Genomic DNA, 11,750 nt, shown 5'->3' on the forward strand with positions numbered 1-11,750 from the left:
AGTTTAGCTCAGTTCTGGGCATCTTTGAAATACCTATACAAACTTGTTCCTACATAGTAACTTGCATCTTTGAATGAGAATCTGCTTGCTTACAGCAACGTGGCATATGTTCTGAATGCCCGAATTGGGAATCTGTGTCAAAACTTTGTTAGGAATTATGTGATCCTTACTAGCTGGAAGTAAGGGAGATGGGGCATGAAGTTATTTCTAGGAGTTGGACACATACCAAGTTTAGCTCAGTTCTGGGCATCTTTGAAATACCTATACAAACTTGTTCCTACATAGTAACTTGCATCTTTGAATGAGAATCTGCTTGCTTACAGCAACGTGCTATATGTTCTGAATGCCCGAATTGGCAATCTGTGTCAAAACTTTGTTAGGAATTATGTGATCCTTACTAGCTGGAAGTAAGGGAGATGAGGCATGAAGTTATTTCTTGGAGTTAGAGACATACCAAGTTTAGCTCAGTTCTGGGCATCTTTGAAATACCTATACAAACTTGTTCCTACATAGTAACTTGCATCTTTGAATGAGAATGTGCTTGCTTACAGCAACGTGCTATATGTTCTGAATGCCCGATTTGGGAATCTGTGTCAAAACTTTGTTAGGAATTATGTGATCCTTACTAGCTGGAAGTAAGGGAGGTGGGGCATGAAGTTATTTCTAGGAGTTGGACACATACCAAGTTTAGCTCAGTTCTGGGCATCTTTGAAATACCTATACAAACTTGTTCCTACATAGTAACTTGCATCTTTGAATGAGAATCTGCTTGCTTACAGCAACGTGCTATATGTTCTGAATGCCCGAATTGGCAATCTGTGTCAAAACTTTGTTAGGAATTATGTGATCCTTACTAGCTGGAAGTAAGGGAGATGGGGCATGAAGTTATTTCTAGGAGTTGGACACATACCAAGTTTAGCTCAGTTCTGGGCATCTTTGAAATACCTATACAAACTTGTTCCTACATAGTAACTTGCATCTTTGAATGAGAATGTGCTTGCTTACAGCAACGTGCTATATGTTCTGAATGCCCGAATTGGGAATCTGTGTCAAAACTTTGTTAGGAATTATGTGATCCTTACTAGCTGGAAGTAAGGGAGATGGGGCATGAAGGTATTTCTAGGAGTTGGACACATACCAAGTTTAGCTCAGTTCTGGGCATCTTTGAAATACCTATACAAACTTGTTCCTACATAATAACTTGCATCTTTAATGAGAATCTGCTTGCTTACAGCAACGTGCTATATGTTCTGAATGCCCGAATTGGGAATCTGTGTCAAATCTTTGTTAGGAATTATGTGATCCTTACTAGCTGGAAGTAAGGGAGATGGGGCATGAAGTTATTTCTAGGAGTTGGACACATACCAAGTTTAGCTCAGTTCTGGGCATCTTTGAAATACCTATACAAACTTGTTCCTACATAGTAACTTGCAACTTTGAATGAGAATGTGCTTGCTTACAGCAACGTGCTATATGTTCTGAATGCCCGAATTGGGAATCTGTGTCAAAACTTTGTTAGGAATTATGTGATCCTTACTAGCTGGAAGTAAGGGAGATGGGGCATGAAGTTATTTCTAGGAGTTGGACACATACCAAGTTTAGCTCAGTTCTGGGCATCTTTGAAATACCTATACAAACTTGTTGCTACATAGTAACTTGCAACTTTGAATGAGAATGTGCTTGCTTACAGCAACGTGCTATATGTTCTGAATGCCCGAATTGGCAATCTGTGTCAAAACTTTGTTAGGAATTATGTGATCCTTACTAGCTGGAAGTAAGGGAGATGGGGCATGAAGTTATTTCTAGGAGTTGGACACATACCAAGTTTAGCTCAGTTCTGGGCATCTTTGAAATACCTATACAAACTTGTTCCTACATAGTAACTTGCATCTTTGAATGAGAATCTGCTTGCTTACAGCAACGTGCTATATGTTCTGAATGCCCGAATAGGGAATCTGTGTCAAAACTTTGATAGGAATTATGTGATCCTTACTAGCTGGAAGTAAGGGAGATGGGGCATGAAGTTATTTCTAGGAGTTGGACACATACCAAGTTTAGCTCAGTTCTGGGCATCTTTGAAATACCTATACAAACTTGTGCCTACATAGTAACTTGCAACTTTGAATGAGAATGTGCTTGCTTACAGCAACGTGCTATATGTTCTGAATGCCCGAATTGGGAATCTGTGTCAAAACTTTGTTAGGAATTATGTGATCCTTACTAGCTGGAAGTAAGGGAGATGGGGCATGAAGTTATTTCTAGGAGTTGGACACATACCAAGTTTAGCTCAGTTCTGGGCATCTTTGAAATACCTATACAAACTTGTTCCTACATAGTAACTTGCATCTTTGAATGAGAATGTGCTTGCTTACAGCAACGTGCTATATGATCTGAATGCCCGAATTGGGAATCTGTGTCAAAACTTTGTTAGGAATTATGTGATCCTTACTAGCTGGAAGTAAGGGAGATGGGGCATCAAGGTATTTCTAGGAGTTGGACACATACCAAGTTTAGCTCAGTTCTGGGCATCTTTGAAATACCTATACAAACTTGTTCCTACATAGTAACTTGCAACTTTGAATGAAAATGTGCTTGCTTACAGCAACGTGCTATATGTTCTGAATGCCCGAATTGGGAATCTGTGTCAAAACTTTGTTAGGAATTATATGATCCTTACTAGCTGGAAGCAAGGGAGATGGGGCATGAAGTTATTTCTATGAGTTGGACACATACCAAGTTTAGCTCAGATCTGGGCATCTTTGAAATACCTATACAAACTTGTTCCTACATAGTAACTTGCAACTTAGAATGAGAATGTGCTTGCTTACAGCAACGTGCTATATGTTCTGAATGCCCGAACTGGGAATCTGTGTCAAAACTTTGTTAGGAATTATGTGATCCTTACTAGCTGGAAGTAAGGGAGATGGGGCATGAAGTTATTTCTAGGAGTTGGACACATACCAAGTTTAGCTCAGTTCTGGGCATCTTTGAAATACCTATACAAACTTGTTCCTACATAGTAACTTGCATCTGTGAATGAGAATGTGCTTGCTTACAGCAACGTGCTATATGTTCTGAATGCCCGAATTGGGAATCTGTGTCAAAACTTTGTTAGGAATTATGTGATCCTTACTAGCTGGAAGTAAGGGAGATGGGGCATGAAGTTATTTCTAGGAGTTGGACACATACCAAGTTTAGCTCAGTTCTGGGCATCTTTGAAATACCTATACAAACTTGTTGCTACATAGTAACTTGCATCATTAATGAGAATCTGCTTGCTTACAGCAACGTGCTATATGTTCTGAATGCCCGAATTGGGAATCTGTGTCAAAACTTTGTTAGGAATTATGTGATCCTTACTAGCTGGAAGTAAGGGAGATGGGGCATGAAGTTATTTCTAGGAGTTGGACACATACCAAGTTTAGCTCAGTTCTGGGCATCTTTGAAATACCTATACAAACTTGTTCCTACATAGTAACTTGCAACTTTGAATGAGAATGTGCTTGCTTACAGCAACGTGCTATATGTTCTGAATGCCCGAATTGGCAATCTGTGTCAAAACTTTGTTAGGAATTATGTGATCCTTACTAGCTGGAAGTAAGGGAGGTGGGGCATGAAGTTATTTCTAGGAGTTGGACACATACCAAATTTAGCTCAGTTCTGGGCATCTTTGAAATACCTATACAAACTTGTTCCTACATAGTAACTTGCAACTTTGAATGAGAATGTGCTTGCTTACAGCAACGTGCTATATGTTCTGAATGCCCGAAAAGGGAATCTGTGTCTAAACTTTGTTAGGAATTATGTGATCCTTACTAGCTGGAAGTAAGGGAGATGGGGCATGAAGTTATTTCTAGGAGTTGGACACATACCAAGTTTAGCTCAGTTCTGGGCATCTTTGAAATACCTATACAAACTTGTTCCTACATAGTAACTTGCATCTTTGAATGAGAATCTGCTTGCTTACAGCAACGTGCTATATGTTCTGAATGCCCGAATTGAGAATCTGTGTCAAAACTTTGTTAGGAATTATGTGATCCTTACTAGCTGGAAGCAAGGGAGATGGGGCATGAAGTTATTTCTAGGAGTTGGACACATACCAAGTTTAGCTCAGTTCTGCGCATCTTTGAAATACCTATACAAACTTGTTCCTACATAGTAACTTGCAACTTTGAATGAGAATGTGCTTGCTTACAGCAACGTGCTATATGTTCTGAATGCCCGAATTGGGAATCTGTGTCAAAACTTTGTTAGGAATTATGTGATCCTTCCTAGCTGGAAGTAAGGGAGATGGGGCATGAAGGTATTTCTAGGAGTTGGACACATACCAAGTTTAGCTCAGTTCTGGGCATCTTTGAAATACCTATACAAACTTGTTCCTACATATTAACTTGCATCTTTAATGAGAATCTGCTTGCTTACAGCAACGTGCTATATGTTCTGAATGCCCGAATTGGCAATCTGTGTTAAAACTTTGTTAGGAATTATGTGATCCTTACTAGCTGGAAGTAAGGGAGATGGGGCATGAAGTTATTTCTAGGAGTTGGACACATACCAAGTTTAGCTCAGTTCTGGGCATCTTTGAAATACCTATACAAACTTGTTCCTACATAGTAACTTGCAACTTTGAATGAGAATGTGCTTGCTTACAGCAACGTGCTATATGTTCTGAATGCCCGAATTGGGAATCTGTGTCAAAACTTTGTTAGGAATTATGTGATCCTTACTAGCTGGAAGTAAGGGAGATGGGGCATGAAGTTATTTCTAGGAGTTGGACACATACCAAGTTTAGCTCAGTTCTGGGCATCTTTGAAATACCTATACAAACTTGTTCCTACATAGTAACTTGCAACTTTGAATGAGAATGTGCTTGCTTACAGCAACGTGCTATATGTTCTGAATGCCCGAATTGGGAATCTGTGTCAAAACTTTGTTAGGAATTATGTGATCCTTACTAGCTGGAAGTAAGGGAGATGGGGCATGAAGGTATTTCTAGGAGTTGGACACATACCAAGTTTAGCTCAGTTCTGGGCATCTTTGAAATACCTATACAAACTTGTTCCTACATAGTAACTTGCATCTTTAATGAGAATCTGCTTGCTTACAGCAACGTGCTATATGTTCTGAATGCCCGAATTGGGAATCTGTGTCAAAACTTTGTTAGGAATTATGTGATCCTTACTAGCTGGAAGTAAGGGAGACGGGGCATGAAGTTATTTCTAGGAGTTGGACACATACCAAGTTTAGCTCAGTTCTGGGCATCTTTGAAATACCTATACAAACTTGTTCCTACATAGTAACTTGCAACTTTGAATGAGAATGTGCTTGCTTACAGCAACGTGCTATATGTTCTGAATGCCCGAATTGGCAATCTGTGTCAAAACTTTGTTAGGAATTATGTGATCCTTACTAGCTGGAAGTAAGGGAGATGGGGCATGAAGTTATTTCTAGGAGTTGGACACATACCAAGTTTAGCTCAGTTCTGGGCATCTTTGAAATACCTATACAAACTTGTTCCTACATAGTAACTTGCAACTTTGAATGAGAATGTGCTTGCTTACAGCAACGTGCTATATGTTCTGAATGCCCGAATTGGCAATCTGTGTCAAAACTTTGTTAGGAATTATGTGATCCTTACTAGCTGGAAGTAAGGGAGATGGGGCATGAAGTTATTTCTAGGAGTTGGACACATACCAAGTTTAGCTCAGTTCTGGGCATCTTTGAAATACCTATACAAACTTGTTCCTACATAGTAACTTGCATCTTTAATGAGAATCTGCTTGCTTACAGCAACGTGCTATATGTTCTGAATGCCCGAATTGGGAATCTGTGTCAAAACTTTGTTAGGAATTATGTGATCCTTACTGGCTGGAAGTAAGGGAGATGGGGCATGAAGTTATTTCTAGGAGTTGGACACATACCAAGTTTAGCTCAGTTCTGGGCATCTTTGAAATACCTATACAAACTTGTTCCTACATAGTAACTTGCAACTTTGTATGAGAATGTGCTTGCTTACAGCAACGTGCTATATGTTCTGAATGCCCGAATTGGCAATCTGTGTCAAAAGTTTGTTAGGAATTATGTGATCCTTACTAGCTGGAAGTAAGGGAGATGGGGCATGAAGTTATTTCTAGGAGTTGGACACATACCAAGTTTAGCTCAGTTCTGGGCATCTTTGAAATACCTATACAAACTTGTTCCTACATAGTAACTTGCATCTTTGAATGAGAATCTGCTTGCTTACAGCAACGTGCTATATGTTCTGAATGCCCGAATTGGGAATCTGTGTCAAAACTTTGTTAGGAATTATGTGATCCTTACTAGCTGGAAGTAAGGGAGATGGGGCATGAAGTTATTTCTAGGAGTTGGACACATACCAAGTTTAGCTCAGTTCTGGGCATCTTTGAAATACCTATACAAACTTGTTCCTACATAGTAACTTGCATCTTTGAATGAGAATGTGCTTGCTTACAGCAACGTGCTATATGTTCTGATTGCCCGAATTGGCAATCTGTGTCAAAACTTTGTTAGGAATTATGTGATCCTTACTAGCTGGAAGTAAGGGAGATGGGGCATGAAGTTATTTCTAGGAGTTGGACACATACTAAGTTTAGCTCAGTTCTGGGCATCTTTGAAATACCTATACAAACTTGTTCCTACATAGTAACTTGCATCTTTAATGAGAATGTGCTTGGTGACAGCAACGTGCTATATGTTCTGAATGCCCGAATTGGCAATCTGTGTCAAAACTTTGTTAGGAATTATGTGATCCTTACTAGCTGGAAGTAAGGGAGATGGGGCATGAAGTTATTTCTAGGAGTTGGACACATACCAAGTTTAGCTCAGTTCTGGGCATCTTTGAAATACCTATACAAACTTGTTCCTACATAGTAACTTGCATCTTTGAATGAGAATGTGCTTGCTTACAGCAACGTGCTATATGTTCTGAATGCCCGAATTGGCAATCGGTGTCAAAACTTTGTTAGGAATTATGTGATCCTTACTAGCTGGAAGTAAGGGAGATGGGGCATGAAGTTATTTCTAGGAGTTGGACACATACCAAGTTTAGCTCATTTCTGGGCATCTTTGAAATACCTATACAAACTTGTTCCTACATAGTAACTTGCATCTTTGAATGAGAATCTGCTTGCTTACAGCAACGTGCTATATGTTCTGAATGCCCGAATTGGGAATCTGTGTCAAAACTTTGTTAGGAATTATGTGATCCTTACTAGCTGGAAGTAAGGGAGATGGGGCATGAAGTTATTTCTAGGAGTTGGACACATACCAAGTTTAGCTCAGTTCTGGGCATCTTTGAAATACCTATACAAACTTGTTCCTACATAGTAACTTGCAACTTTGAATGAAAATGTGCTTGCTTACAGCAACGTGCTATATGTTCTGAATGCCCGAATTGGGAATCTGTGTCAAAACTTTGTTAGGAATTATATGATCCTTACTAGCTGGAAGCAAGGGAGATGGGGCATGAAGTTATTTCTATGAGTTGGACACATACCAAGTTTAGCTCAGATCTGGGCATCTTTGAAATACCTATACAAACTTGTTCCTACATAGTAACTTGCAACTTTGAATGAGAATGTGCTTGCTTACAGCAACGTGCTATATGTTCTGAATGCCCGAACTGGGAATCTGTGTCAAAACTTTGTTAGGAATTATGTGATCCTTACTAGCTGGAAGTAAGGGAGATGGGGCATGAAGTTATTTCTAGGAGTTGGACACATACCAAGTTTAGCTCAGTTCTGGGCATCTTTGAAATACCTATACAAACTTGTTCCTACATAGTAACTTGCATCTGTGAATGAGAATGTGCTTGCTTACAGCAACGTGCTATATGTTCTGAATGCCCGAATTGGCAATCTGTGTCAAAACTTTGTTAGGAATTATGTGATCCTTACTAGCTGGAAGTAAGGGAGATGGGGCATGAAGTTATTTCTAGGAGTTGGACACATACCAAGTTTAGCTCAGTTCTGGGCATCTTTGAAATACCTATACAAACTTGTTGCTACATAGTAACTTGCATCATTAATGAGAATCTGCTTGCTTACAGCAACGTGCTATATGTTCTGAATGCCCGAATTGGCAATCTGTGTCAAAACTTTGTTAGGAATTATGTGATCCTTACTAGCTGGAAGTAAGGGAGTTGGGGCATGAAGTTATTTCTAGGAGTTGGACACATACCAAGTTTAGCTCAGTTCTGGGCATCTTTGAAATACCTATATAAACTTGTTCCTACATAGTAACTTGCAACTTTGAATGAAAATGTGCTTGCTTACAGCAACGTGCTATATGTTCTGAATGCCCGAATTGGGAATCTGTGTCAAAACTTTGTTAGGAATTATGTGATCCTTACTAGCTGGAAGTAAGGGAGATGGGGCATGAAGTTATTTCTAGGAGTTGGACACATACCAAGTTTAGCTCAGTTCTGGGCATCTTTGAAATACCTATACAAACATGTTCCTACATAGTAAGTTGCAACTATGAATGAGAATCTGCTTGCTTACAGCAACGTGCTATATGTTCTGAATGCCCGAATTGGGAATCTGTGTCAAAACTTTGTTAGGAATTATGTGATCCTTACTAGCTGGAAGTAAGGGAGATGGGGCATGAAGGTATTTCTAGGAGTTGGACACATACCAAGTTTAGCTCAGTTCTGGGCATCTTTGAAATACCTATACAAACTTGTTCCTACATAGTAACTTGCAACTTTGAATGAAAATGTGCTTGCTTACAGCAACGTGCTATATGTTCTGAATGCCCGAATTGGGAATCTGTGTCAAAACTTTGTTAGGAATTATGTGATCCTTACTAGCTGGAAGTAAGGGAGATGGGGCATGAAGTTATTTCTAGGAGTTGGACACATACCAAGTTTAGCTCAGTTCTGGGCATCTTTGAAATACCTATACAAACTTGTTCCTACATAGTAACTTGCAACTTTGAATGAGAATGTGCTTGCTTACAGCAACGTGCTATATGTTCTGAATGCTCGAATTGGCAATCTGTGTCAAAACTTTGTTAGGAATTATGTGATCCTTACTAGCTGGAAGTAAGGGAGATGGGGCATGAAGTTATTTCTAGGAGTTGGACACATACCAAGTTTAGCTCAGTTCTGGGCATCTTTGAAATACCTATACAAACTTGTTCCTACATAGTAACTTGCAACTTTGAATGAGAATGTGCTTGCTTACAGCAACGTGCTATATGTTCTGAATGCCCGAATTGGGAATCTGTGTCAAAACTTTGTTAGGAATTATGTGATCCTTACTAGCTGGAAGTAAGGGAGATGGGGCATGAAGTTATTTCTAGGAGTTGGACACATACCAAGTTTAGCTCAGTTCTGGGCATCTTTGAAATACCTATACAAACTTGTTCCTACATAGTAACTTGCATCTTTGAATGAGAATCTGCTTGCTTACAGCAACGTCCTATATGTTCTGAATGCCCGAATAGGGAATCTGTGTCAAAACTTTGTTAGGAATTATGTGATCCTTACTAGCTGGAAGTAAGGGAGATGGGGCATGAAGTTATTTCTAGGAGTTGGACACATACCAAGTTTAGCTCAGTTCTGGGCATCTTTGAAATACCTATACAAACTTGTTCCTACATAGTAACTTGCAACTTTGAATGAGAATGTGCTTGCTTACAGCAACGTGCTATATGTTCTGAATGCCCGAATTGGGAATCTGTGTCAAAACTTTGTTAGGAATTATGTGATCCTTACTAGCTGGAAGTAAGGGAGATGGGGCATGAAGTTATTTCTAGGAGTTGGACACATACCAACTTTAGCTCAGTTCTGGGCAACTTTGAAATACCTATACAAACTTGTTCCTACATAGTAACTTGCATCTTTGAATGAGAATGTGCTTGCTTACAGCAACGTGCTATATGATCTGAATGCCCGAATTGGGAATCTGTGTCAAAACTTTGTTAGGAATTATGTGATCCTTACTAGCTGGAAGTAAGGGAGATGGGGCATCAAGGTATTTCTAGGAGTTGGACACATACCAAGTTTAGCTCAGTTCTGGGCATCTTTGAAATACCTATACAAACTTGTTCCTACATAGTAACTTGCATCTTTAATGAGAATCTGCTTGCTTACAGCAACGTGCTATATGTTCTGAATGCCCGAATTGGGAATCTGTGTCAAAACTTTGTTAGGAATTATGTGATCCTTACTAGCTGGAAGTAAGGGAGATGGGGCATGAAGTTATTTCTAGGAGTGGGACACATACCAAGTTTAGCTCAGTTCTGGGCATCTTTGAAATACCTATACAAACTTGTTCCTACATAGTAACTTGCAACTTTGAATGAGAATGTGCTTGCTTACAGCAACGTGCTATATGTTCTGAATGCCCGAATTGGCAATCTGTGTCAAAACTTTGTTAGGAATTATGTGATCCTTACTAGCTGGAAGTAAGGGAGATGGGGCATGAAGTTATTTCTAGGAGTTGGACACATACCAAGTTTAGCTCAGTTCTGGGCATCATTGAAATACCTATACAAACTTGTTCCTACATAGTAACTTGCAACTTTGAATGAGAATGTGCTTGCTTACAGCAACGTGCTATATGTTCTGAATGCCCGAATTGGGAATCTGTGTCAAAACTTTGTTAGGAATTATGTGATCCTTACTAGCTGGAAGTAAGGGAGATGGGGCATGAGGTTATTTCTAGGAGTTGGACACATACCAAGTTTAGCTCAGTTCTGGGCATCTTTGAAATACCTATACAAACTTGTTCCTACATAGTAACTTGCATCTTTGAATGAGAATGTGCTTGCTTACAGCAACGTGCTATATGTTCTGAATGCCCGAATTGGGAATCTGTTTCAAAACTTTGTTAGGAATTATGTGATCCTTACTAGCTGGAAGTAAGGGAGATGGGGCATGAAGGTATTTCAAGGAGTTGGACACATACCAAGTTTAGCTCAGTTCTGGGCATCTTTGAAATACCTATACAAACTTGTTCCTACATAGTAACTTGCATCTTTAATGAGAATGTGCTTGCTTACAGCAACGTGCTATATGTTCTGAATGCCCGAATTGGGAATCTGTGTCAAAACTTTGTTAGGAATTATGTGATCCTTACTAGCTGGAAGTAAGGGAGATGGGGCATGAAGTTATTTCTAGGAGTTGGACACATACCAAGTTTAGCTCAGTTCTGGGCATCTTTGAAATACCTATACAAACTTGTTCCTACATAGTAACTTGCAACTTTGAATGAGAATGTGCTTGCTTACAGCAACGTGATATATGTTCTGAATGCCCGAATTGGGAATCTGTGTCAAAACTTTGTTAGGAATTATGTGATCCTTACTAGCTGGAAGTAAGGGAGATGGGGCATGAAGTTATTTCTAGGAGTTGGACACATACCAAGTTTAGCTCAGTTCTGGGCATCTTTGAAATACCTATACAAACTTGTTCCTACATAGTAACTTGCATCTTTGAATGAGAATCTGCTTGCTTACAGCAACGTGCTATATGTTCTGAATGCCCGAATTGGGAATCTGTGTCAAAACTTTGTTAGGAATTATGTGATCCTTACGAGCTGGAAGTAAGGGAGATGGGGCATGAAGTTATTTCTAGGAGTTGGACACATACCAAGTTTAGCTCAGTTCTGGGCATCTTTGAAATACCTATACAAACTTGTTCCTACATAGTAACTTGCATCTTTGAATGAGAATGTGCTTGCTTACAGCAACGTGCTATATGTTCTGAATGCCCGAATAGGGAA

This window comes from Diceros bicornis, chromosome 30 (assembly GCF_020826845.1).
Source record: "Diceros bicornis minor isolate mBicDic1 chromosome 30, mDicBic1.mat.cur, whole genome shotgun sequence".
Taxonomy (NCBI): Eukaryota; Metazoa; Chordata; class Mammalia; order Perissodactyla; family Rhinocerotidae; genus Diceros; species Diceros bicornis.